Source organism: Jaculus jaculus, chromosome 22 (genome assembly GCF_020740685.1).
Source record: "Jaculus jaculus isolate mJacJac1 chromosome 22, mJacJac1.mat.Y.cur, whole genome shotgun sequence".
In the NCBI taxonomy this organism is placed as follows: Eukaryota; Metazoa; Chordata; class Mammalia; order Rodentia; family Dipodidae; genus Jaculus; species Jaculus jaculus.
In genome coordinates, this window is record NC_059123.1 from 2,617,895 (window position 1) to 2,644,352 (window position 26,458).

Here is a 26,458-nt window from a genome sequence, read left to right on the forward strand (position 1 = left end):
ATAGTAAAGCGCTTTGCTGTGTCTGCTGACAGCTCCAGGCCAGGCACCCTGGTCAGTCTCTGCAACCCACCCACCCCCACCACATGTCCAAACAACAGTCTCCCTGGGGTGCAAACGTAGGCCAGTCAATCACAGAGCCAGCATCACTGACACTACGGGAGCATTTGTGAGCGCCTTGGGCTTCATGTATCCTTTCTGCCCCACCTGGACATCTTGCTAATGTTTCCCTCAGGGAACATGATTTTCATGCCCATGGTAGGGCACACAGGCTGTACGAGACACGGGCCGGGAAGGAGTACTTTGGGGCACTGTCCTCTGGACATGAACTCACGGGTGCATTCATGACCTCACAGTGCTTGTTAACTGCACAAGACCCGTGCAATTCAGAGCTCATGAGCATTTTGACACAGAGGACAGAAGAGAATGAGACATCACAACAGAACTACTTGGAAAGAGAGGGAGAGTGTTGACGGAACAGGGGTAAGGGAGGAGGAACAAAAGAGGGTAATAGTATAGGAATACGATCAAATTCCAGTATGTTCATATATTAAAATTCCCAATAAAAGTATTTTGAAAAGGCAAAAGAAAAAATATATATGATAAAACAAGAACCCATTTTAAAAAATGTCCAGGTATCAGCTTCTCAGCCTTTGGTAAGCTCATGTGGAGATGCTGGTGAGTGGGTTGCACACTCCCAGGGCCTCTACGTAGGAAGACACACACCCTGAAGGAAGCTGGCATCACAGAGATGGATGTGGCATGGCCACAGAAGCTGCCAAGTGACACAGGAGGGCCAGCTTATCTTTCTAGAGACGCCACTGGATAAATATACCTGGTCCTGCCCCTCCATCACATTGTGGGTACGAGGCACGTGGTTGTCTTCGCTGTTCCTGGGGACAAAGCAAATCTTGCTTTTGGGGGGGGATGTAGCCTATAGGAGAATATCCAAACACAAGATGCATTTCCACAAATCAGAAGATGAATGTGAACAAGGCAGCTGTAAGGGTCAGGAGTGACCAAGACCACGGACCACTCTGAGGCAAAGATGCAAGCTCTTATTCAGGAAAAGCACGAGCTGCCAGGACTGACTCTCAAGAGCAGAGCACAGCCTACTTCGAGGTTCCAGATAGTGGGATGGGCCGTCCTGCTGTGAGTCCATCTTGTCCTGACCTAACAGGGGCGTCATCTCCAAGTGGCCTACAGGACCGTGCACACTTGTTGCGCTCCCTCCTGTCTGCTAAGTAAGCCAGAGCCAGGTTTCCTTGCATTCCATTCCCTCATCCGCCAGGGCCCTACCTTCCTGCAGACACGCAATTCCTCTGGCTCTTCTCCTGCCCTGCTGGCTCCTTCCCTTTCCTCCCTCCCATCTCAGCACACCGTCGCTCCTAGAAAGGTTGGCTTTCCATAGTCTTCACCTCCAGAACATGTTCTTGTCCTTTATAGCACTTTCCCAGCTCTGTGTGAAAATGTCAATTGTGTTTTCATTTGAGACTGGCTCTCACAAACCCCCAGGCTGGCCTCAAACTCACCATGTAACTGAGAAAGACCTTGAAATTCTGATCTGCCTGTTTCGGCCTCCAGAATGCTGGATTACAGGCGCAAGGCACTGTGCCTGGCTCACATGCTGCCAAGGATCAAACCTGTAAAAAATCTGTAAGCCAGGGCTAGAGAGATGGCTTAGCGGTTTAAGTGCTTGCCTGTGAAGCCTAAGGACCGTGGTTCGAGGCTCAATTCCCCAGGACCTATATAAGCCAGATGCACAAGGTGGCGCATGCATCTGGAGTTCGTTTGCAGTAGCTGGAGGCCCTGGTGTGCCCATTCTCTCTCCCTTCTCTGTCTGTTGCTCTCAAATAAATAAATTAAATTAATTAAGTCTAAGACCTGAAATAGGATAAAGATGTCTACTTTGTCTACTCTTAGGCAACATGCTTCTAGCAGTCCAAGCCAGAGCAATTAGGAAGAGGAAGAAAGGAGGAAGGATCAGAAGAGGGAGAGAAGTCAGTGTGATTAGCATTAAAATACTGACCTTTTTCTTTTTTTAACTTTTATCTAGAGAGAGAAAGAGGCAGACAGAGAGTGACCGAGCATACCAGGACCTCCAGACACTGCAAACAAACTCCAGACGCATGCGCCACCTTGTGCCTCTGGCTTATGTGGGTCCTGGGGAATCAACCCTGGGTCCTTTGGCTTTGCAGGCAAGTGCCCTAACCACTAAGCAACCTCTCCAGCCCTCTTTTTCTTTTAGAATTAAAAAAATTATTTATTTGCAAGCAGAGAGAGAGAAAAAAAAAAGTGAGAATGGGCACACCAGATCCTTCAGCCACTGCGAACCAATACCAGATCCTGTACTTCTTTGTGCATCTGGCTTACATGGGTACTGGGGATGAAACTCGGGTGGTTAGGTTTATGCAGGCAAGCGCCTTAACAGTGACACCGCCTCTCCAGCCCCTCTCTTAGGCTTTTGTAATGATTAAAGCTTAGTCAGGCCAAGCAAAGCAAGCCCCATTTCACGCACTGCGTCCCTTCTCACTGAATGGCGTAGGTAGGAACAGCAAACAATAAGGGTCTGAAACAAGGTTTAACATCTTATAGTGGAGTGGGCGTCTCCCTTCAAGTATGTCATAAATAAGTTCAAGTACCTCAGGATGTGACGTTTTGAAAGTCGGGCTGTTGGGATATAACTAGTAAACTTAAAATGAGGTCATGCTCGTTGGTTATTAACAAGACCAGCAGACAGAGGTCACATCTCAGAATATGTGACTAAAGAAACATCACACCTCAGGACCTGTGAGAACAAGACCAGTAGACAGAGGTCACAGCTCTGAACCTGTGAGAAAACCAACACCACACCTCAGGACCTGTGAGGAAGACGGGCAGGTGACATCTCAGAACCTGTGAGAAAAAGCACCACCGGACACAGGCCACCTGGAGGACTGTGACTCTACTAAAGCTCTTGTCTTTTCGCCAGCAACACCTGGAAATCAGTCAGGGCCTGAAGTGGTACCAAAGGGTCAGCTCTGCTCCCTGGAAAACCTCCCTTTAGACCAGAAGCTGGAGTTCTTGGCGGGTCACAGGCCTGGCACCCCCACCCCATCAAGAAAACATTGTATTATTCCCTATAAAGAAATGTTAAGCCGTGTAGTGGTGCATGCCTTCAATCCCTGCACTTGGGAGGCAGAGGTAGGAGGATGGCTGTGAGTTCGAGACCACCTTGAGACTCCATAGTGACTTCCAGGTCAGCCTGGGCTAGAGTGAGACCCTACCTCAAAAAAAAAAAAAAGAAAGAAAGAAAGAAATGTTAAGGCTAGATAAACTAAAAGAAAAAGTAACTCAAGGAAACTTCAAAAGCTTCCAAACTCAACAAGCATGAAATCAGAGTATGTGCTTAGCAAGTCCAAGGTTCTGGGATCAGACCCTGGTACTGCAACAGAACCACCAATTCAATCAAGACACGGAGCACCTGAGCTGGGCGTGGCAGCTCACACCTGAGGCCCGTTACTGAGGAGGCTGAGAAAGGAAGACACCCACAAACCTGAGGTGGCCTGGGCTACTGAGTGAGCTCCTGTCTCAAAACCACTAACTCCCCAACAAACAAAATAACTTGCTGTGCGCTGGGTCTGGTGTGAGCCCTGACTCAAAGTGATAAAAATATTCTATTTGACAAAGAAGCCACAGGAATGTCAAGAACATTTTTTAAAAATGCCCTTAGGGCTGGAGAGATGGCTTGCCTGTGAAGCCTGAGGACCCCGGTTCAAGGCTCGATTCCCCAGGACCCACGTTAGCCAGATGCACAAGGGGGAGCACGTGTCTGGAGTTCGTTTGCAGTGGCTGGAGACCCTGGCGCACCCATTCTCTCCCTCTCTCTCTCTCTCTCTCTCTGCTTTTCTGTGTCTGTCGCTCTCAAATAAAAAAATGAAGAAAATAAATAAGTAAATAGGAGGATTACTGAGTTCAAGGCTGAGACTACATAGTGAATTCCAGGTTAGCCTGAGCTAGAGCAAAACCTTACTTCATAAAAACTTTAAAAAATAAAAAAATAAAAAAATAAATAGGAGGTCTGGAGAAATGGTTTGGCAATTAAGGTGCTTGCCTGCAAAGTCAAAGAGCCGCATTTGGATTCTCCAGGACACATGCACAAAGTGGTACATGTACCTGGCATTTATTTGCAGCAGCTGGAGGCCCTGGCACGCCCAAACCCTTGCTCACTAAAGGCTGGTTGACCAGGGACACCATTCATCCCATTCATTCGGGGGGTTATCCTGACCACTAGCTGTCAACAAACAGATATGGCTTAGAAATCTGTAAACAGGTGGGGACTCCTGGGAGTCTGCAGTGGCTGCGCTGCGCTGCGGCACTTTGTTCTGCGTGGTCTGCGTGGAGAAGCCCAAGAGCCGCTGCCCGGCCTGCCACGTGCTCTACTGCTCGGTGGCCTGCTTCCAGAAGCACAAAGAGCAACCCTGAAGCTCGTCCTGTTGAGAAAAAAAGAACAGCTGCTTCTGTGGAAACTACAAATCCAGAGGAAAACAAAGATGATGACTAGCTGATTTTCTTGACAGTGATGAGGAAGAAGACAGAGTTTCTCTGCAGGATTTAAAGAATTTAGGTAAATCTGCAACGTTAAGAAACTTATTGCTCAATCCACACCTCAGGCAGTTGATGATCAGCCTGGATCAGGGGAATAACAAAGCAAAATTGATGAGAGCCTGCATGCAGGAGCCCTTGTTCGTGGAGTGTGCAGACTGCTGTTTACAAATCCTGGAGCCGAATGAGGATTCTTAAATGGACTGTTGTGCTCCCTGGACTTGGACGCTGCTCCTCCCAGGAGAAGTATCGTGCCCTCCTAATGAAGGGAGGAGGCTTCCCAGAGGTGGACTGGACATGCAGGTCGTCTCCTCCCGCACACTGGGAGGCACGTGGTGCACATCATTTATGAAGAAGAGACTCACATGGTTGCATTAAATATTTTATTTTTGGTACAGTTGAGATATAAATCATAGATATCACATTTTATACCCATTTGAGTTAAAAATGACCAATATTACTAAAATCAAGATATGTTCCTGTTATTAACAAAAAATCTTTAAACAGTGTTAGAAGCAGATTACTGACTGAATAACAACTACTGACAGACTGGGTGACAAGGTACAGAGATCTGTCACCATATCCACACTAAAGGCTTACTCCTTTGACTTTTAAGTCCCTGAGAAGCTGCGCAGCAGGACTCTTTATAGTAGCCCCAGGTTCACTGTAAGAGGCAGAGCTGGAAGAAAACCCTGAAGGACTCTGTTGGGGTCAGCTTCCCTGCACCCCACGGTGGTGATGGCTGCTGGGGGCACTCCAAGAGCACCTGCCCCAGGCATTGCTTGCTTTCCTCAGAGTTCTGCCCACTGTACCCACTGATGAGTGACGATGGAATGCCAGTGACCCGGGCACTATGAGATGGCAGACACACTCTTCAGTCAACAGGGAATGCCCACGGGAGCGGCCAGCGCTTTACTGCTGCTGTTGTTTAAGTGCCGGGACAGCTGAACGGACCCTGCACGTGCTCTGAGGTGCACGGGCCTGCGACCGACTGGCAGGAGCTTTGACTCAACGGAACCGGTGCTGGCGGGAGAACTACTTGAGCTTTGACCAGGGCAAGGCGAACATCGGACCTAAATTCAGAACCGGTAGAGGCCAATTCACTCTGCGGAACTTCTCCCCTCCTTCCAGGTCACATGAGCAACTGCGGCCGTCGCTTCAGTTCAAAAGCTAACCGAAGTGCCAAGCTAAAATTAAATCACAAACAAGAAACAAGCAAAGTGCACTCAATAAAAGTAACTCTTAAAGGTGGCCTTTTCTTACTTGGTACCCCTCTTCCCCAATTAAGGCTCAATTTAAAATACCATGATGATCTTCCCTTTAAAGTCCACACTCCGTCCTTTGAACAATGAGCAATGCCTTCCAGTGCACCTGTGAGAGCCACGTCACGTGCAGTCCTCAAGCACACGAGACACGGGACGCAGCTAGACCCGCTCCTGCGCCCTCGGAGGAGCGGTGCTGGCGGCCTCCCCGTGGCTTCCGAAAAGCGGACCGGACCGACGGGGAGGAGCACGGTCAGGGCGCTGGAGTGCACGTGGGTCGGGCGGGGCAGAGGAAGGCAGCCGGGGAACTGATAGGCACAGCGCTGGGCTGGCTCTCCCCCTCGCGCCCCTGCTTCAAGAGCAGCGCGCGGAGTGGAGCAGCAGGCAGCGGAGGGCCCCCAGCTCCCCTGTGCCCCTCTCCCCAGCTCCCCTGCGCCCCTCTCCCCAGCTCCCCTCCCCCCAGCTCCCCTGCACCCCTCCCCCCTGCGCCACTCCCCCAGCTCCCCTGCGCCCCTCCCCCAGCTCCCCTGCGCCCCTCCCCCGCTCCCCTGCACCCCTCCCCCCAGCTCCCCTGCGCCCCGCCCCCAGCTCCCCTGCGCCCCTCCCCCAGCTCCCCTGCGCCCCTCCCCCAGCTCCCCTGCGCCCCTCCCCCCAGCTCCCCTGCGCCCCTCCCCCCAGCTCCCCTGCGCCCCGCCCCCCAGCTCCCCTGCGCCCCGCCCCCCAGCTCCCCTGCGCCCCGCCCCCCAGCTCCCCTGCGCCCCTCCCCCCGCTCCCCTGCGCCCCGCCCCCCAGCTCCCCTGCGCCCCTCCCCCCGCTCCCCTGCGCCCCCGCAGTCTGGTCTGCTCTGGCGGCTGCCCTCCCCCTCCCCCTCCCCCTCCCCCGCAGGTCCCGGCAGTGCTGCAGGAGGCTCCCTGGCGCCCTGAAACACAGAAAGCGGTGACTGCAATGGCGAAGGCGGGCCAGCCTTCAGGGAAGCCGCAGGGCGGGGCACGAAGCCCACCTGCACGGCACCCCTACTGCCCCTCAGCACCCCAGGCAAGGGCCTCGGAATTGCAGAACAGAAAAGCCCAGTGTGGTGGCACACACCTGTGATGCCAACCCGGGAGAGGCTGGGCCACGACGACTGAGTTCCAGGTCAGCCTGCGCTAGGGTCAGACACTGAGCGCGGCTGGGCCGCTCCGCTCTCGCAGACAGGGTCTCCCTTGCTACACCACCACCCCAGCTTCGGGCTCGCAGCCTCTCCCGGCCCAGTTCCCGTTGTTCACGGGTGAGCGATGCTGTACCTAACTTCACGTGGGTACCTGGAAGGCAAGCTCCACCAGAGTTTGCAGGCGCCTTTGCCATTGAACGTTCTTCCCAGCCCCCTTTATTTTCAACTGATGACTACTTTCTCTAAGGAAAATTCTGCCTCCTCTCTTTTAGAAAAAACATTGTGTGGCCAAGGCTACTCAGGAGGCTGACACAGGCAATCCCAAGTTCAAGACCTGTTGGAACCTTACCATAAATTCAAGGATAGCGTGGGCAACTTAGGGAGGCTTTGTCTCAAAGGAGATAAAGCTTAGTGCCAGAGAGCTTGCCTAGCATGGGCCATGCCCTGGGTTTGGTCCTCAGCTCTGGAAAACAAAGAAAATAATTAAAAACGCTCATGAAGTTCAAAACAATCTAGCTTTGCTTTCTATTTTTAATTTTTAAAAATGGTCTCCTCTCAAAGCATCAATGGAATCGTTTGGCATGAAAAAGGTTCTGAATTCTCAGAAGAAATGAACTTTCTGTTTGTTGCTGTTAAGCAACAAAAACACCCAGTCGGACTGGGAAGACCAGCAGTCAAAGGCCCTTGCTTGTAAAACCTCCCAGCTCAGGTCCAGTTCCCCAATACCACGCCAAGCCAAATGCTCAAAGCAGTACACGTGTCTGGAGTTCATCTGCAGTGGCAAAAGGTCCCAGCACCAACCCCTCATACACACACGTAAATAAATAAAAGTGTTTTTGTGGTTTTTTTAATGGAACTCAGTGGGTAAAGGAGCTTACTTGCGAAGTGTGATGGCCCACATCTGATTCCCCAGTACCCATGTAAATCCTGACGTACCAAGTGGCACATGTGTCTGGAGTTTATTAGTGGTGGGAGACCCTGGTGCTCCCATTCTCTCCCTCTCTCCTCTTCTTTCTTTTAATAAATAATTAAAAAAAAAAACAAAAAACTATCAGTGGCAGGAACCACTGGGCTTGGGGGGGGGAAGCGGAGGCTCCACCCATGACCCACTAGCAAGTGAAGCACTCCACAGCCAGCAGGTGGGCGTGTTGAAAGGCTGACATCCAGCTCAGCTCTACGGAGGCAGGAGGATCACTAGTTTGGAGTCAGCCTGGGCTATATTGTGTGCTTCAGAGCCGTCTCTGGAGGGCGTGATGGGCAACCAAGCCCTGAGGGTGCCCAGGGTCTTGTGCCCACAGACTTCGGAATCAGTACCCTCTCGAAACTGCCCTGACCATCATGCACACCCACACCTCCTTGTGACAAAGCTCATCCTGTCCGGGTGTGGTGACGCACATCTTTAATCCCAGGACTCGGGAGGCAGAGGTAGGAGGATCGCTGTGAGTTCAAGGACACCATGACCCTCCATAGTGAATTCCAGGTCAGTCTGGGCTAGAGTGAGACCCGACCTCAAAAAACCAACAAAGGAGCTCATCCTAGAACAACGCGGAACAAGGGAGTTTGGCTTCCCATCTGTCGTCACCAGCCCTACTTCAGAACACGGGAAGCCAGCGCCCTGCCCGGGCATCCCTCAGTGGCAGGCCTGCAGCTCCTCTGAGAACTTGGTCATCGTCCCTCACTCCACACAAGCTCTCCACCACATGCTGCCTGAGCTGCTGGGACCATCTGCAGTCTTTACATGTCAAGTGGACGCTTCCGTCGTGCGAGACTTTCTCTCTGAAGTGAGTAAGCCGAGACGCTGACAAAGCTCTGCGGGTTGCTCTGTCTGCTGCCGTTTGCACGGGTAGGCCGACCTGCCTGAAGCACTACTAGGACACACACGAGGCAAGCTGACAAGAGAGGAAGGCTGCAGAGGACAGTCGCACCTGCGCTTTCACTTTCAGCTTAGGACACTGGGTTTCAGTCCTCACACAAACATCCGGCCGGCCAGCACCTAACCATCCCATCGTGGTTTCTGGCACTGGGAGTCCAGGACAGACATCACCGTGGGTGGCCCGAGAAGGGAAAGCGCACCGGTGGTGGCTTGTGAAGCTCAAAGCACCTCAGAGTTTTCCAGGTCCAATCTCGTGCCATCTTCTCAGCCAGGATGTGGAAAAGCTAGGGACCCCGTCAGCAGGGCTCTTTTCTGACTATAGTGCCCTGGCCAGGGCTCAGTGGCGCCTGGTTAGAAGAGAAGTCAAGCACACGTGTGCAATGTGCTAGGCTACCAGCTACAGCCCACATCACTACCTCCAGGGAGGAACCAAAAGTCTGCGTTTCCACAGGACAGCCACACATGGCGGTGTGCACATATAATCCACCAGCTACAGCCCACATCACTACATCCAGGGAGGAACCAAAAGTCTGCGTTTCCACAGGAGAGCCACACATGACGGTGTGCACCTATAATCCACCAGCTACATCCCACATCACTACATCCAGGGAGGAACCAAAAGTCTGCGTTTCCACAGGACAGCCACACATGGCGGTGTGCACCTATAATCCACCAGCTACAGCCCACATCACTACATCCAGGGAGGAACCAAAAGTCTGCGTTTCCACAGGACAGCCACACATGGCGGTGTGCACCTATAATCCACCAGCTACAGCCCACATCACTACATCCAGGGAGGAACCAAAAGTCTGCGTTTCCACAGGACAGCCACATATGGCGGTGTGCACCTATAATCCCAGCACTTGGGAGACTGAGGCAAGGGACTGTGAGTTCAAAGCCAGGCTAGGCTACATAGTGAGTTCCAAAACAGCCTGGGATCCAGAGCCTCAAAAAACCAAGTCCACTGGGCTGGAGAGACAGCTTAGCAATTAAGCTTGCCTGTGACGCCTAAGGACCCTGGTTCAAGGCTGGATTCCCCAGGACCCACGTTAGCCAGATGCACAAGGGGCGCACACAGCTGAAGTTCGTTTGCAGTGGCTGGAACCCCTTGTGCCCACTCTCTCTCTCTACCTCTTTCTCTCTGTGACTGTTGCTCTCAAATAAATGAATTCCAGGTCAGCCTGGACTATACTGAGGCCCTACCTTGAAAAAAACAAAAACAAAAAAAGCTCCCTTCCACCCAGAAAAGAGTAACTCTTACTAGGTGAATCGTCTCGCCACTTCCCCGGGAACAGACATGGGTATGGGGTGAAGCTACACTTGTCTAAGCACATAAAGTTGACCTCCAAATTGACACTCAGTTTTCTCAGTTATCTACAGAGGAAAAGCTGGCCATCCCGTCACCTTCAGTGGAGGCACCTGAGGGTGCTGGGAACAGCTCCATGAGCACACCGGAGGGCAGGCTCCCGGCTTGCAGGGCCTCCCACCTCTGTCTTTACCTCTACTCCAGCACAAGGACACACAGGTCCCTGCAGGGGACTAACCCCACAAAGACATGCCCACCTCCCAACCCTCAGAATTTCCTTGGGAAAGTCTGTATAGACATGACCAAGCTCACGGGTGATCTCCACCTCAGCATGTGTGTTTCTGCCCTTCACAAGATCCCAGGCAGTCCCCCACTTGCCACTAACAGGGTCTCTTTCCTTCCTTCGTGTCTGTTATCACCAAGGGCTGGAGAGCTCTGTCCTGCCCTGTGTGGCAGCACAGAGGACTGACCTGTCACCTCGCAACATTACATGCACTGGCAGTTCTTCCCTGAGTGTGTAAACACCCAAGAGTGCAGTGATACTTTTTCTACATGTGTCACGGTTCCACCCATCAGACATTCCAAATGCAGACGTTTCCTGAGCCGAGAGAGCCCTGGAGACAGCTGCCTCCTCCCGCCCGCCCAGCGCCGCCCCTCTTGCCACTGAGTTTGCTGCTTTCTACCTTTTCTTGAAATTTCCCTATCAAATACAGAAGCAGAAAGCTTGGAGAAAAGTTTTACTTCCAAGTATAAACTGCACACCATGTGCAATAAAAAGCATGCACGTCCAGATGAACGCACTGTAATCCACCTACCAATCAAGAAGGAAGACCTCTGTATTAATTCTTGCACCTCCTGTGAAACATGGACAGCTCCAGAGCCTTAGTCTTGGCCTGAATGCTGTGTGCGCAGAGGGAGAAAACAAAAGATTTGCAAGAGCTTCCAGCAGCTCTGCAGCCAATGAGCCAGACTCCGTGCTGGGGAAGGATGCTAAGCTAATGCTCCGCTCCAGCTCGCCCGCCACTGAGAACGGCTGTGATCTAAGCAATGGGCACAGACCAGACCTGGCCAGTTTACCAGCAGCTGACTACAGGCTGTGTTTCCAGAAGCAGAAAGAACACACATATTTTCAGGGTGGAGAGATGGTTCAGTGGTTAAAGGTGCTTGCTTGCAAAGTCCGGAGGTCCTGAATCAATTCCCCAGGACCATCTGAAGTTTGTTTACAGTAGCAGGAGGCCCTGGTGCATCCATACTCACTCTCTCTCCTATCTTCTTCGTAGCTCACCCTCCCCCATTGGATTGGTAGTCATGCCCAAATAATGTTATCAAAAGCCCCTTCCGCCCAAACCACCCCTGCCACCGGGAATCACTTCCTTTCAGATAGGTAAAGCCTTAGTGTCTGGTGTGTAATAAAATCAAACTGGGGCACACAGTGCTTCCCCTGGTACCCTCACCTTGCCTCATGCCACTGTGACTTGCATGTGAGCAGTCTGCGTCCCTGACCCTTACCTCTGGCGGTGTGACCTCCAATGATGTAAATCTTCCTCTTACATTCACACGCAAGACCTCAGCCAGAGGGCTTGGTAAGGGTGTCATGAAACTCCAGGCATCTGCTCTGGACTGTAGTGCTCAACGCTGGACATGGCCTGCCCTCCAATAACACAGACTTTTGAATTGACAGCCACGAGTTTGAAGTTAGACCTGAAAGAGAGACACAGGTCACAGAGTCGGTTCTATGAAGGCGATGATGGGCTGGGGAGATGGCTCAGTAGTAAAAGGTGCTGGCTTATAAAGCCCAATGGCCTGGGTTCAGTTCTCCAGTACCAACATATAAAGCCAGGTGCAGCCATATTCATTCTGTTTCTCTCTCCCCTCTCTCTCGGTCAAATAAAAAATAATTTTTTTAGATTTTTTTATTTAATATTTATTTATTTATTTGAGAGAAAGAAGCGGGGGGGGGGGGGACAGGTGTGCCAGGGCCTCTAGTCACTATAAACAAACTCTAGACATATGTGCCACCTTGTGCATCTAGCTTTCCATGGGTAGTGGAGAACTGAACCCAGTCCTTACACTTTACAGGCAAGTGCCTTAACTGTTGACCATCTCTCCAGCTCAAAAATGTTTTTTTTTAAAGAAGGGTGATGAAGTTTGGCAAAATGAGGCCTACACACTGGATGGCTGAGGAGATGAGCTGTTCAAGTTGGGGGCCATTCTGCCGACAGATGACACACCGTCCGTGTCAGCACGTGCAGTCAGGCAGGTCAGGGTGACAAGGTCTAATCCCGCTCGTCAGCCTGACGGCCTCTGCCGTGGCTCATCGCACTCTTCTCTGCCTGTCGTCATACCGACAGCTGCAGGTCCAAACACTCAAACTCCACCTGCGCCTGCCCTCGCTATCACCCCTACACAAAGCAGCACAACTATCACCACCCACAGGTGACGCAGAGCTTGACGTGACGAGGAAGGATGTCAGCGGTCTGTACAAACGCCCCTTTAGACAGAAGACAGGCCTTGACTGAGCAATGGCAGGGCCAGACCCACGCAGGTCGGGCTGACCCCAACTGCTCCAGGTGAGCGGTTCTCACCCAGGTGGCGGTGGTGGTGGTGGGTGGGCAGGCAGGCAGAGACTCTAAGCCCCAAGAGAAATCCTACCTCGCCCACGCTCGGCAACCAACTGAAATAAACTTGTTGCTGTTTTGCAAAACTGGAAAGAAATAAAAAAGAGCAGCCTTCACGCATCTTGGCCCCGGAACCAGCTACTTCTGTGTCCCTGTGACCACCACACCTGACAACAACTTAATGGGGAGAGCCTCACCACTAGGTATGAAGCCAGAGAGCAATGACTTCAATACCCACCATCACCAAGACGGGTCGTTTGGACAAAAAGAAAAACAATGGAGCTAAGTGACTCCACAGACCCAGCAGACCTAACAGACAGTACATTACAGAACATTACAAACCACAAAACACGCATTCTTCTCAGCAGCCCATAGGACTTTCTCTAAAACTGATCACATATTAGTACTCAAAGAAAATCTCAACAAACTTAGGAAAACTGAAATAATTACTTGTAATTAATCTGACTCCAATGCAATAAAGCTAGAAATTAACAACAGAAAGCAGAAAACACACAAACTCTTGAAGATTAAATAGCACACTATTGAATGAATGGGTCAAAAATAGGAGGTCTGGGCGTGGTGGCGCACGCCTTTAATCCCAGCGCTCTGGAGGCAGAGGCAGGCCGTGAGACAATTTAGTGAACTCCAGGTCAGCCCGGGGCTAGAGAGAGACCAGAGTTGGGGGCGGGGCGGGAGGACAGAAAGAAAGGAGGAGGAGTTCCTAATCTGAATAAAAACAAAACACAATGTAACAAGAAGACACAAAGAAGGCAGTCCTAAGAGGAAACTGTATAGCTCTAAATATCTGCATTGCAACAACAGAGCATTCTCAAGTAAATAACTTAATAGTGCACTTGAGGGCTTTAGGAAAAAACAAGAACAAACCAAACCCAGAAGTACTCAATGGAAAAAACCAACATCAGGCCATAAATTGATGAAACAGAAATTTTAAAAAAATTAAAAGAATTGGTGAGTTGGTCATTTGACAAGATAAATAAGAGAGACAAACCCTTCTTAGCAAAATTAACCAAAAGAAAGAGAAGACCCTAATCAATATGATTAGAGACAATAAAGGAGATGTTACAAAGGACAGCAATGAAACTGACAGAACCATAAGGACATTCTTCAAAAGCCTCTATTCCACATTAGAAAATCTCAATGCACATGGCCTATCAGAGTTAAACTAAGTAACATAGATAGATCTATAACAAACAAAAAATTAAAACAATAATTAAAAATAATAATCCCAGCCCTTGGGAGGCAGAGGTAGGAGGATCGCCGTAGGAGGATCACCGTGAGTTCGAGGCCACCTGGAGACTCCATAGTGAATTCCAGGTCAGCCTGGACTACAGTGATACCCTACCTCGAAAAACCAAAACCAAAACAAAACAAAAAAATCCCAATCAAAAAAAAAAAAAAAAAGACCAGGTCCAAATGGGCTCCCTGCAGAATTCTATCAGATCCTTTATAAAAGATCTGAAAACAATGCTTTCAAGTTATTTCATAAAGTTGAAAAGGAGGGAATGCTCGCTAACACCTTCTACAAATCCAGCATTACACTAATTGTAGAACAAAAACAGAAAACTAGACACCAATATCTCTGATGGATATAGACATGGAAACTGTCAATAAAATACTCACAAACAGAATTTAAGAATGTATCAAAAATATCACCCATCTTGATCAAGTAGGTTTTATTTCAGGCAGGCAGGGGTGGTACACCATATGCAAATCAATAAACATAAAACATTATACATAAACACTCAAGGACAGAAATCACAGAATCATTTCAATAGATGCAGAAAATGTCTTCAACAATATCTAACATCCTTTCATGATATAAACACTGAAACTGTGGTGGAAGAAGTATTATCTCAATATAATAAAGACTATAAGCAACAAACCAATAGCCATCTTCGTACTAAATGGAGAAAACTTAAAGCATTTCCACCAAGATCAGGAACAAGACACAGATGTCTACTCTCTCTACTGCTACTGACTGCAGTGCTTGCTGTTTTAGCTAGAGCAACAAGACACTAATAAGAAATAAGAGGGAAACAAAGGGGAGATAGTTTGAATAGATGTCCCCCAACAGATACAGGAGTTTTATTCAAGCTTGTAATTTAGATGTGCAGCCTCCTGGCTGGCAGAGGTGTCACTGTGGACGGGTCCTAGGGTCCAGCCGTAAGGTGCACTTGGAGCAAATGTGAAACTCCAGTGTACAATGTGCAAAGCATGAGTTGTGCGTGGAGTCCCTGGAGCGTGCCTGCTCACGATGGTGCTGGCGTTTCGCTATGTGGACCTGGGAAAGCAGGTCAGCTTCTTCCACCACCGTAGAACTGCCCCTCAACTGTAAGCTTCAATAACTCCCTTCCTCCCTGCCTGGCTTGGAAGTTCATCCCAGCAACCTGAAGCTGTCTACTGCAGGAGGGTACAGGGCTCAGTGGTTAAGGCGCTCAGGAGGAAGGGGCAGGAGGGTCTCCGTGACTTTGAGGCTAGCCTGGGGGAATAGTGAGTTCCAGGTCAGCCTGGGCTACAGTAAGAAAAAGAGAGAGAGAGAGAGAGAGGAGTGCAAAGAGAAAACAGAACAGAAAAAGACCCAAGCACCAATCAGAGATCCAACTCAGTCTCAGCCCCAGAGAGCCAGGAGCAAGCCCAGAATCCCCACCCTCCCCTGGGAATGCCCACAGCAATGAAGATCGACCATTCATCAGAAAACACGGCAGGGCACAAGATGCTCTCTCACAGTCTCCGCTGCTCTAGCAGATCTACCAAAAAGCTAAGCTTGGGCTGAAGCGAAGGCTTAACAGTTAGGTGCTTGCCTGCAAAGCTGAAGGACCCAGGTTCAATTCCCCAGGACCCACGTAAGACACATGCACAAAGTGGCGTATGTATCTGGAGTTGGTCTGCAGTGGCTGGAAGGCGTGGTACGCCCATTTTCTCCCTCTTCCTCCCTCCCTCTTCTCCCTCACAAATAAATAAAAATAATTTTTTAAAAAAGCTAAGCTCCATCACAGTGCCCAGGAGGCTTATTTAAATGTTTTCAATTTGGTTTGTTTTATTTTCAAATCAGAGAGAGAGAGAGAAAATGCTCTTCAGCAGCCTCACGCTGCCAGGAGTCTAGCCAGCCTTCTGATCATGCCAGCCACCTTCACCAGGGTGGCAGTGACTGGGGGCCCTGGTTCATGCTACTCAGCTCCCCACTGCCAATGGTCCTTAACACCCAACCAAGATGCTGCGTGTGCAACCTGGGGAAACAGAGGAAATAATGCTGATAAATAAACACTGGGCTCCCCAGCTTCAATCTGGCTTTGCCTCCCAAAGGCACACAGATAGTCGATTTTGTAACACCAGCACAGTTTGCACTGTTCCTCCAGCCTGAGCAAACAGCAAGGGGTTCCAGTGAAAAATAAACAACTCCATTTCTCAAGACCCCAACATGCTCACACTCACTTGAAGAGAAATGCTTTATTAAGGTTGGATGTGTTCTGAGATGGACTCACCACCTAAAAACAAACCATGTACTAAATTGAGGCCACTGGGGCTCGAACTCCTGCCTGCACAGGGAACCGTCCGCTCCACTGCTCAGCAGCAGTGGCCAGGACAGGTGACCAGATCTGAGGTGCTCTGAGCCTCTTTGGAGTGGGGACTAGAAGAGCACAGGACCTGTCACACGATGAAGTCAGGTGAACACTGCACAAAGAGGTCACTGAGCGGCTCACTGGGCAGTGCCTCCCACAGGCCGGGCCTCAGTCTCAACCATGGGCCGGCTGGCTTCAAAGGAGTCACTGTGAGCGGCTCACTGGGCAGTGCCTCCCACGGCCCGAGCCTCAGTCTCTCACCACGGGCCGGCTGGCTTCAAGGGAGTAACTGTGAGCGGCTCACTGGGCAGTGCCTCCCACGGCCCGAGCCTCAGTCTCTCACCACGGGCCGGCTGGCTTCAAGGGAGTAACTGTGAACGGCTCACTGGGCAGTGCCTCCCACAGGCCGGGCCTCAGTCTCTCACCACGAGCCGGCTGGCTTCTTACTCATCTACGCTGTCATCACGCCATGGACTCTGGGCCTAAACCACAAACTCCGGCCTCCTCTCCAAGGTCCTGAAAGGAGCTCCCCCCGCTGTACCGTTCCTCAGGAGCAGTACAAGTGTGGATCCAAGCCCTCAGTCACTTAAACACTATCCTGCAAGGCGTGGTGGTGCACGCCTTTAATCCCAGCACTTGGGAGGCAGACACAGGAGGATTGCCATGAGTTCAAGCCCACCCTGAGACTACAGAGTGAATTACAGGTCAGCCTGGGCTACAGCAAAACCCTAGCTTGAGGGGGAAAAAAAAGGCTGTCTTGTGCCTAGCCTGCCCAAGGCCCAGCACAAAAGTGGGGAGGACACTGTTTAGTTCTGTAAGAGCTGCTGGGCGTGACGGCCAAGCCTATAAGCCGAGCACTCGGGGAGCTGACACTTGGGAGGTGGGCAGGAGTTTAAGGAAGCAAGAAGCTAGCTCGGGCCACACAGCAAAATCCTGTCTCTTAAAAATTACATGGAGGCTGGAGAGATGGCTTAGCAGTTAAGGCGTTTGCCTGCAAAGGCAAAGGATCCTGGTTCGATTCCCCAGGACCCACATAAACCAGATGTACAAGGGCACACATGCATTCGGAGTTTGTTTGCAGTGTCTCAAGACCCTGGCATGTCCATTCCCCCCCCCCACCTTTCTCAAATAAATAAATAAAATGTATTTTTTAAAAATTACATGGTCTGTCTCACGTGCAGACCCTGCTCTTAAGGATGCATGTATGTACATAACTGGAAGTGAGGGTGGCTATGGGCTATAAAACTGGAAAGGCCCGTGAGAAGGGAGAAAGAAAACGTTGCGGAAGGAGGGAAGGCAACAGGACAAAGACTGGGGTTGAGAACACAAGGGAGAGAGGGAGGGGAAGAGAGATAATAAAAACAAATTGAGATGCCGTAACTTTTCAATAATAATTGAAGAAAAAAGGACCCCATTTCAAAAACAAAACAGCTGATCACAGGAAGTGTGCTTGACAGCTACAGGGTGACTGCCAGCCACACACAGCACGGCGGGCAGGTCAGAGCTCAGAGTGGCTTTGAGGCTAGCCCTGTGTTAAAGTGGCTGGGACATGGGGTCAAGAAGACCGATGTCACAGAGGTGCTGGGACGTGCGAAACAAGAAGTGGCCACAGGATATGACTAGAGGCCACCCCAGAAATGTGACCCTGTGAGGACCATCAGAGAAATGAGGATCCTGGCGAGACAGAGGTCCCGCACGGGCTCCCAGAGGGCAATCCGCAGCGTGCAGGCCATCCGCCCTGCCCCCGCCGCTCTTCCCCTTCCTCTGCCGCGAAGCTCTCCCAGGGAGCAGGGGGCAGGGCCACTGGTGCTGCCTGTCACCTCTGGGAAACCCAGGAAGTGAAGGGCACAACGAGTAATAACCTCGGCCAGACTCCAGTAGGGCAAAACAGCAGCAGTTTTCTCTCCTTGGACGGTCCCAGGCCTCACAGCTACAACAGCCCAGAAGGACACAGTCTCCCGAGGTTTCAAACTCTAGAGATGATCTGAGAACGTTGTGGTTTCGGCTGCAAGGACAAGGGACAGCTGAAAGCTCTCCAGGCTGATATGTCATGGCAGCAGCCATGTGGTGGTGTCTCTCTCTCCACTGCCTGGCTGTCCTCTTTGCTCCTTCAACCAGAGCGCGTACCCAGCCCAGTTCTCAGGACAAGCCCGGGCTGTAGGTCTGAGCCAGCCTCAGACACAGTGCGACAGCTCCTTCTCCCTGAAGCACGCAGGGAAAGCAACTCCACAGTCACACAGGCTTTTACATGTGCAGACATCCCATGACTCCTGAGATGCAATCTAAGTGCAGACAAGTAAAACCATATTGTAGAGCTCGGCTGGAAACAAGACTCCTGTGTTTGCTGTAACTCACTCCGTCACTTACAAGCATAGAGGAGCAGTGCTAAACACTACTCACCAAATCACAGGTCAGCTGGCACGGGGGCTCAACGCCTGTAATTTCAGCACCTGGGAAGCTGAGGCCGGAGAATTGCCATGAATTTGAGATGAGCCTGGGATATGTACTAAGTTCCAGGCCAACCTGGGCTACAGGGTGAGCTTGAAAGGCCCAAGAATTCAGAAGCTCAAAATACTATCACGCTCCAAGGGGAGCTTAAGCGGGCCCCCTGCATACCTCAAACTCCAGGCTTTACTCTCTGTTGGAAGCAAGTAAAGAATCCCTCTTCTCATTATATCATTATATCATTATATCATTATATCAGAGCCCGCTCCTAATATAAAACTAGGTAAAAAGGGCATGAGATAGCCCAAAAGGATGGGAATGAGTAATGAAGTGAACCACTTATTTGGTTTCTGTAAATAGCCTGCACTATAAGCCTTACACTATAAGCCTTAATAGCTCACACTGTAAGCCTTAGTAGCTCGCACCATAAGTTGTAGCAGCCTGCCTCAGACCACCAAGGTCATAGGAGGTTGATACCATACTCTGCTACCCCCACCTAAGGAATTGCGCAAAGGCTGACCTCCAAGGTCATAGGAGACTGGTACCACACTCTGCTACTCCCACCCAAGGACCTGCGCAAATGCTGACCACCAAGGTCATAAACTAATTGGCTTAGAAACTATGGGGTGGCACAAACTGACTGGCTAACACCTTGCGGGCTCCTGATATTAAAAAATGATTGGTCTAATGCACAGGCTTTGTTAGAAACCCTATAAAAACTGTCCTGTTCCTGCATTCGGGGCTCTGCAGTCCTCTACCCCTGTGCGGTGTACGACTGTGGGCCCCAGTGCGCTTGGAATAAAATCCTCTTGCAGTTTGCATCAAGACCGCTTCTCGTGAGTGATTTGGGGTGTCACCATATCCGGGCAGAGCGTGGGGTCCCCCTCCCGGGATTCCTTCAAGATGCTGCCTCAAAACACAAAAATATCAACCAACGTCATGTTTTCCAGGGTGCAAAAGGCTATGTGACATGTCTCCAACTAAGTTCCTGCACTTCACGACTATCATTTAAGATTCTGGGATGAGCGTGTGTGTGCATGACCACATACACACACACACATGCTCAAACAAACAATAAAACAGAATTTCAGGGTTGGAGATGGCTCAGTGGTTAAGGGGCCTGCTGCAAAGCCAGAGGAACCAGGTTCAATTCCCCAGGACCCACATAAAGCCAGATGCACAAGGTGGCGCATGCATCTGGAGTTCGTTTGCAGTGGCTGGAGGCCCTGGAGTGCTCATTATCTATGTCTGTCTCTCTCCCCCCTCTCCCTCCCTCCCTTCCTCTCTCTCTCTCTCTCTCTCTCATAAATGAAAGTAGTAAAATATTTTATGTATTTATTTGAGGAGAGAGAGGAGAGAGAATGGGCGTGCCAGGACCTCTAGCCACTGCAAATGAATTCCAGAAACATGCGCCACCTTGTGCATCTGGCTTTATGTGGGTCCTCTGGCTGTGCGGCAGGCCCCTTAACCACTCAGCCATCTCTCCAGCCTGAAAAATATTTTTTAAAGATCCAACATTTCAGCCGACTATGTGGCTCACATCTATGACCCCAATCACAAGAGGCTGAGGCAGGAGTGCTGCCATAGTCCATGTTAATCTGGCTAAAGAGTGAGACCTCATCTCAAAATCGTTTTAAAATCTTACTGTAAATCTCAGCAAACCTCATTAAGTCACCCAGGCTGGCCTTGAACAAGTTATGATCGACCTGCATCAGCCTCCCAAAGAGCTGGGATTGCAGGCCTGTACCGTGACCTCCTGCCTTCTCTCTCTTTGTGAAAGGTGGTTTTGAAGCATCAGGGCACTACCATCTTTGGCATATCCTAATTGCACCATTATCTTGCACTCTGAGCCCACTGCCAAATAAAATAAAGATTACCAGAACGCAGACCCTTGGTATACCCACACATCTAATCCCACACCCGCTGACGCTGACGCCCAGCGGGGGAGGCTGTGCATACAGCCTAACACACCAGACAAGGATATGCCTTATGCTGCAGATAGGGGACCTGAGGCCCCATCATTCTCCTCAGGATGGCCTGAGACTTCACCACTCCATTAAGGATGGCATGTGATACAAACTTGGGAATTACTTCTGGAATTTTCCATTTTGTATTTTCAAACCACAGGCAACTGAAACCCTGGACAATGAGACGTCAGACTATGGAGGCCTCTGTGAGTAATACTCTGAGCCCTCCTCTACTCTGAGAGCACACCAATCCAATCAAAATCCCTATAGAACCTGGCAAGTTGATTCTAAAGTTTACAGGAAGGAGGAAGTGTATAAAACACCAGTCAAGAGAATGAAAAGGAAACAGAGATTTCGGCTCCAGCAGTGCTGAGATATTCGGCCAAGCGGGACTAAGATACGAGCAGGACAATCCGTCTAGCTAGAAACAGGACTGCCTGCTGAAAGTGCAAGGGCGGCTGTGTCAGTGAAAGCCTGTTTCTAAACAAAGATCAAATCTGACAGATGTAGTTCCACGTCTGCGGTCACAGAAAACTCAGGTAACTGATTTAGAAACAGCAAGTGCTGTGATGACAAGCCAGCCTAGTATTTTTAGAATACAAGTAAGTATACACAAGGCACTGTACACCACCACATACCCAGGCATGTGCACCACCCTAATCACACACTCCCAATGCCCATGTTTACATGCGCATGTGAGTCTGCGTCCGTCCTTCTATAACCCACAGCCACAGCATGCCTCTATACACACTGGTGTGGTTTGGAGGTGACTGGATATGGAATGACTCCTGGCCCCAGTGCGATGCTCAGAGGTGGGATTTGAGGAAGTGACTGGATTATGAGGGTGCTGACCTTATCAATGTGCCGGCGATGAGGTGAGGCCTAGTGGGGGCGGCGGATCAGTGGATGTACGTCTTTGAGGGGTGTTTCTTGCCCCCAGATCCATCCTTTTGCTCTCAGGCTCCTGTCTGCCATGGGACGAGCCACTTGGCTCTATGTGCTACCTGCCACGCTGCTCTGCCCACACATGCCAGCCTAGAAGCAACGGAACCAAGTACCCATGTACTCAAAACCTCTGAAGCCATGGGCCAAATAAACCTCTCTGTGCCCTCAGGCTTTCTGGCAGTGCAACACAAACAGACTAACAGATACACTGACTAGCTCTTCAAGTCAGGAGCAGTTTCTCTAAGAAACAAGTACATAGGCAGGACTTGAACACTTTATAAGGACACAGGGCATTCATTTCTAGGAGCTAGAGGAGCTGCCAGGAATTGGTGATGAAAAACAGATATGTGAGGGGTTAGGCTTGTGGAACTGAGGATGACATACTGAGCCAAGCTGATGCAGCTGACATACATGTGGAAGAAGTAACAGAGAATCCAGAACGTTCCGTCTCTTCTGGGGATTCCACACTGTAGCTGCTGAATGTTCCTTCAACCAAAGCTCTTAAAATTGCTTTACAAAAATACTTTTGGTACTAATTTTTGTTACTTTTCATTTACGTTTGTTTTGAGAAAGGGTCTCACTATGCAGCCCAGGTTGACCTCGAAGTAGAGATCCTCTTACCTCAGCCTCCCCAGTGCTGAGATTACAGGAATGTACTACCACGCCTAGCATGAGACAAAATATTAAATATGGCATCGTCTTTCTGGATGTAAAGAATGCCTTACTGGAGGGCTGGAGACGGTTCAGTGGTTAAAGTCACTTGCTTTTGCAAAGCTTACTGGCCCAGGTTCAACTCCTAAGTACCCACATAAAGCCAGACACAAAGTGGCACACATCTGAAGTTGCTTTATAGCAGTAAGTAGCCCTGGTGTGCCCAAACTCACTCTCTGCTTGCAAACAAAACTAAAAAATTAAAAAAGAATGCATTATGCTGGATGAGACGTGCCCACCATGGTTCGTGGCTCATGGGGGGAGGGAGAGCCAAAAACTCCCTGTATCTTCATACTTCAGAGTTCGTTTTGTGTAATTGTGTGGCAAGCTGTGTGTGGAGGGGAGGGGGAGGGGGTTCTTTATGAGCTTGTCTGTTTGTCTTGATTACCCTCACTTTGTGGCCAGGCTTCCAACCTTACCATTCTCCTGCTTCCACCTCCCAAGGGTTTGGGTCCTCAGGTGGTTAAAGCATCCCCTCTCCTGACTATGTTTATAACCAGGACACAAAAGCAGACTTTTCTGGGATTCTGGGGTGGAACATAGAGCCTCACACATGCTAGGTATGTGGTCTGCCACTGAGCAGCATTCTTTTTCCTCTTTAATAAATCCTAATAAATCTCTGAGATAATGTCTCAGTTACCCAGGCTGGCCTTGAACTTGTGATCCTCCTGCCTTGGCCTACAAAATTCCTGGGATTGAGGCCAGCACCAGGAGACCTGAGCTCTCCCATTTGTGAATAAATAGTGGTTTCTGAGGGAACTTGGGCCTCATCCTTATTATCTTTACTTCTTATCATTTCTTCCTTTGCCTTTGGACCTGGTTTTCCGATTCTTTCTGCCTTCCTCTCCCAACCTGCCCAAGTTCCTCCTCTTTTTCTCTCTTTAAGTTGTCCAAGTTCATGGCTATAGGGATCAGCAGGTGGGCGGGGTGGGTGGAGATGCATGTGGCCCTCTGAATGTGCAGCTTCTGCTTCGAGGGTTTCTTGTGTGAATGGAAAATATCCAGGGGAGGAAAATACATGCCTGTGCTGAAGCCATGCACACTTGTTCCTGCTGTTCCCAAGCCACATGGCCAAGCGCGGACTCACACAGGATTACCTTGCAGTAGGTGCTACAAGTCCTCAAGAGCTGAAGTGCACAGGAGAACGTGTGTTGTCAAACACCTGTAGTCCCAGGACTCTGGAGGCTGGGACAGCGAGGGTCACTGGGTCCAGCAAGGCCAGGAGTCTGAGATCACCCTGGCAAACAAGGCAAGATCCCATCTCAAAAACAGTAGTTGGAAGACTGGAATGTTTAGGCCCACTGTGGTGGCGCACACCTTAGTCTCAGCTATTCAAACAGCTAATGTGGGAGGACCACTTGGGCCAGAAAGTTCAAGACCAGCCTGAGGCTCTGTATCAAAAGGTAAAAATAAAGCCGGGCACCGTGGCACACGCCTTTAATCCCAGCACTCAAGAGGCACAGGTAGGAGGATCATTGTGAGTTCAAGGCCACCCTGAGACTACATAGTGAATTCCAGGTCATGCTGGGCTAGAGTGAGGCCCTACCTCAGAAAAAACAAAAAAAGTAAAAATAAACTAAGTATACAGGAAGATGTATATAGGCTATATGCAAATACTGTATCCATTTCATTATCCATGGTATTCAGTGTCTGCACAAGCTGTCTTCTCTCTTGCTCTTCTCCTCTTTCTTTCTGAGACAAGGTCTCTCACTGAGCCCAGAGCCTATAGATTCAGCTGGTCTACCCAGCCAGTGTGAAGTGCAGATGGAAACCACGCCCGCCCAGCATTTCTGTGGGTGCTGGAGGTCTGAACTCCAGTCCACACAGGTACAGCAAGTGTTTTATCCACTGAGTCATCTCACCAAGCCCCTGCATCCAGATTTTAAACAAATTATTTTATTTATTTGAGAGAGAAAGGGGGAGGGGGGAGGGAAGGGAAGGGAGAGGGAGAACAGGCACACCAGAGTCTCTAGCCACTGCAAACTCCAGAGGAGTGGGCCACCTTGTGCAGCTGCCTTATGTGGGTACTGAGGAATCAAACCTGGGTTCCTTAGGCTACACAGATAAGCACCTTAACCGCTAAGCCATCCTCCAGGTCCCCCTACATCCATTTCAATAAGGGATTTGAGCATTTATATTTTGGCATGAGTCAGCCCTAGAACCAATTCCTCAAAGACAACAAACACCAAGAAAGGGACGATCATATTCCAATTAATTTGTTGAACCCTTGCAAGCTTAGTGAGTTCTGGGTCAATGATGACTGCTGTCTAGGAAGAAAATAAGAAATAAAAGGGAGAAAAAGGGGGGAGAAAAAAGGAAAGAAAGGGGGAGGGAAGGGGGAGAAGAAAAAAGGTCAGGGAAATAGTTCAGTTGGCAAAGTGCTTGGCTAGCATGCACAAGGTCATGGGTTTGATCCCCAGCACCGCATAAAACCAAGTACTGCAGCGCACACTTGTATCCCAATACGCAGAAGGTGGAGGCAAGAGGATCAGAAGAAGTTCATGGTCACTCTTTGCTATACCATGAGTTTGAGGCCAGCCTGGGCTTCGTGAGTCCTCTCAAATAAAATTTCAAAAGACCAATCCTATATAGCAAATATTAATAACGTTCTACTGACTGTCTCCTGATCACGGATTGGAAGAATTCAAAATCACTGACACTGATGCACGCATGCGCATGCACACACACACACAATCACCAAAGTCAGTGTACAGTTACTGTCCAGTGTGATCTGTGTCGTTGTCTACAGTCATATCAGAAGAGAACAAAACAGAATTGAAAATAAAAGAGAAGCAGTTCACATCTTTAACGCCAGCACTCAGGAAGGACAGGTTACTGTCCAGTGTGACCTGTACTGTAATTAGGGTCATATCAGAAGAAAATAAAACATAAATGAAAATAGAAGAGAAGCAGCAGTTCACACTCTGGAAGGACAGGTAGGAGGACTGCTGTGAGTTCAAGGCCAGCCTGGAATTTCAGAGTGAGTGCCAGGTCAGCCTGGGCTATAGTGAGACCCTACCTTGAAAGTAAGTAAGTAAATAAATAAATAAAAAGATCCTTGGCTGGAGGAACGGCTTAGCGATTAAGGCACTTGCCTGCGAAGCATACAGACCCAGTTGATTCCCCAGAACCCACCTAAGCCAGATGCCTATGGTGGCAGCTTGCATTTGGAGCTCATTTGCAGTGGCCCTGGCGTGCCTATTCTCTTTCTCTGTCTCTCTCCCCCCCTCCCCCCCTCCCTCCCCCCCCCCTCTCTCTGTGTCTCTCTCTCCGTCTCTAATAAATAAAAATAAAATAAACAAAAATTAAAGGCCAGGCTTGGTGGAGCATGCCTTTAATCCCAGCACTCAGGAGGTAGAGATAGGAGGATCGCTGTTTGAGGCTACATAGTGAATTCCAGGTCAGCCTGGGCTAGAGTGAGACCCTACCCCAAAAAATAAATAAATAGGGGCTGGAGAGATGGCTTAGTGATTAAAGCACTTGCTTGCAAAGCCAAAGGATTCCAGTTCGGGGGCGCATGCATCTGAAGTTCATTAGCAGTGGCTGGAGACCCTGGCATGCCCCTTCTCCCCACCCGCAACCCCCTCCCGCCTATTTCTCTCTCTTTCCCAGATAAATACATAAATGCCAAGCAGATCCTTCTCCAAAACCACATGCTGCCCCTCTAGGGGGATGGAGACCAAGAAGGCCGTTTTGCCTGAGGCACACACCTGTAGGAGCCAGAGGACCTGAGCGCGGCCCTTCTTCCTGGAAAGTCCTCCTTTCGGGCACTGGGCACTCGGCCCGAGCCCCGGCCGGCGATGACACGGGCATGCCCCACTCTGGCAGCGCGGCACGGACGAGTGACCGGGCGGGGAGCAGGCCCTCGACGGGGGCTGGGCCCTTGCCTCGTCCGGTTCACGGAGGCCACCGGGAGCCGCTCCGGCTTGCAGGGGCCGTCGGAGCGCGCGGCGGCGAGGCCCCGCGTCCTGCACCCGCCCCGCCGGGGCCGCCGACGTCCGCCAGGTCGCGGGCGGGAG

General features: G+C 50.3%; 1 long non-coding RNA gene and 1 pseudogene across 3 annotated transcripts; one reads left to right on the top strand and one right to left on the bottom strand.

Moving 5' to 3' along the window:
- LOC101610842 overlaps positions 1-4,779 on the top strand; it is a 112,336-nt pseudogene extending 107,557 nt beyond the window's left edge.
- A 171-nt stretch (positions 4,780-4,950) lies between these two features.
- On the bottom strand, positions 4,951-26,320 carry LOC123456427. Of its 3 annotated transcripts, XR_006634529.1 has the most exons (6): positions 26,150-26,320; positions 23,537-23,676; positions 11,682-11,873; positions 10,988-11,072; positions 7,343-7,456; positions 4,951-5,768 (listed from the first exon to the last, which is right to left on the bottom strand). It is a non-coding gene; the product is annotated as an uncharacterized LOC123456427 (long non-coding RNA). The 3 variants fall into 3 exon arrangements; XR_006634527.1 differs by lacking the exon at positions 10,988-11,072; XR_006634528.1 differs by lacking the exons at positions 10,988-11,072; positions 23,537-23,676.
- Between the last annotated feature and the right edge of the window lie 138 nt (positions 26,321-26,458).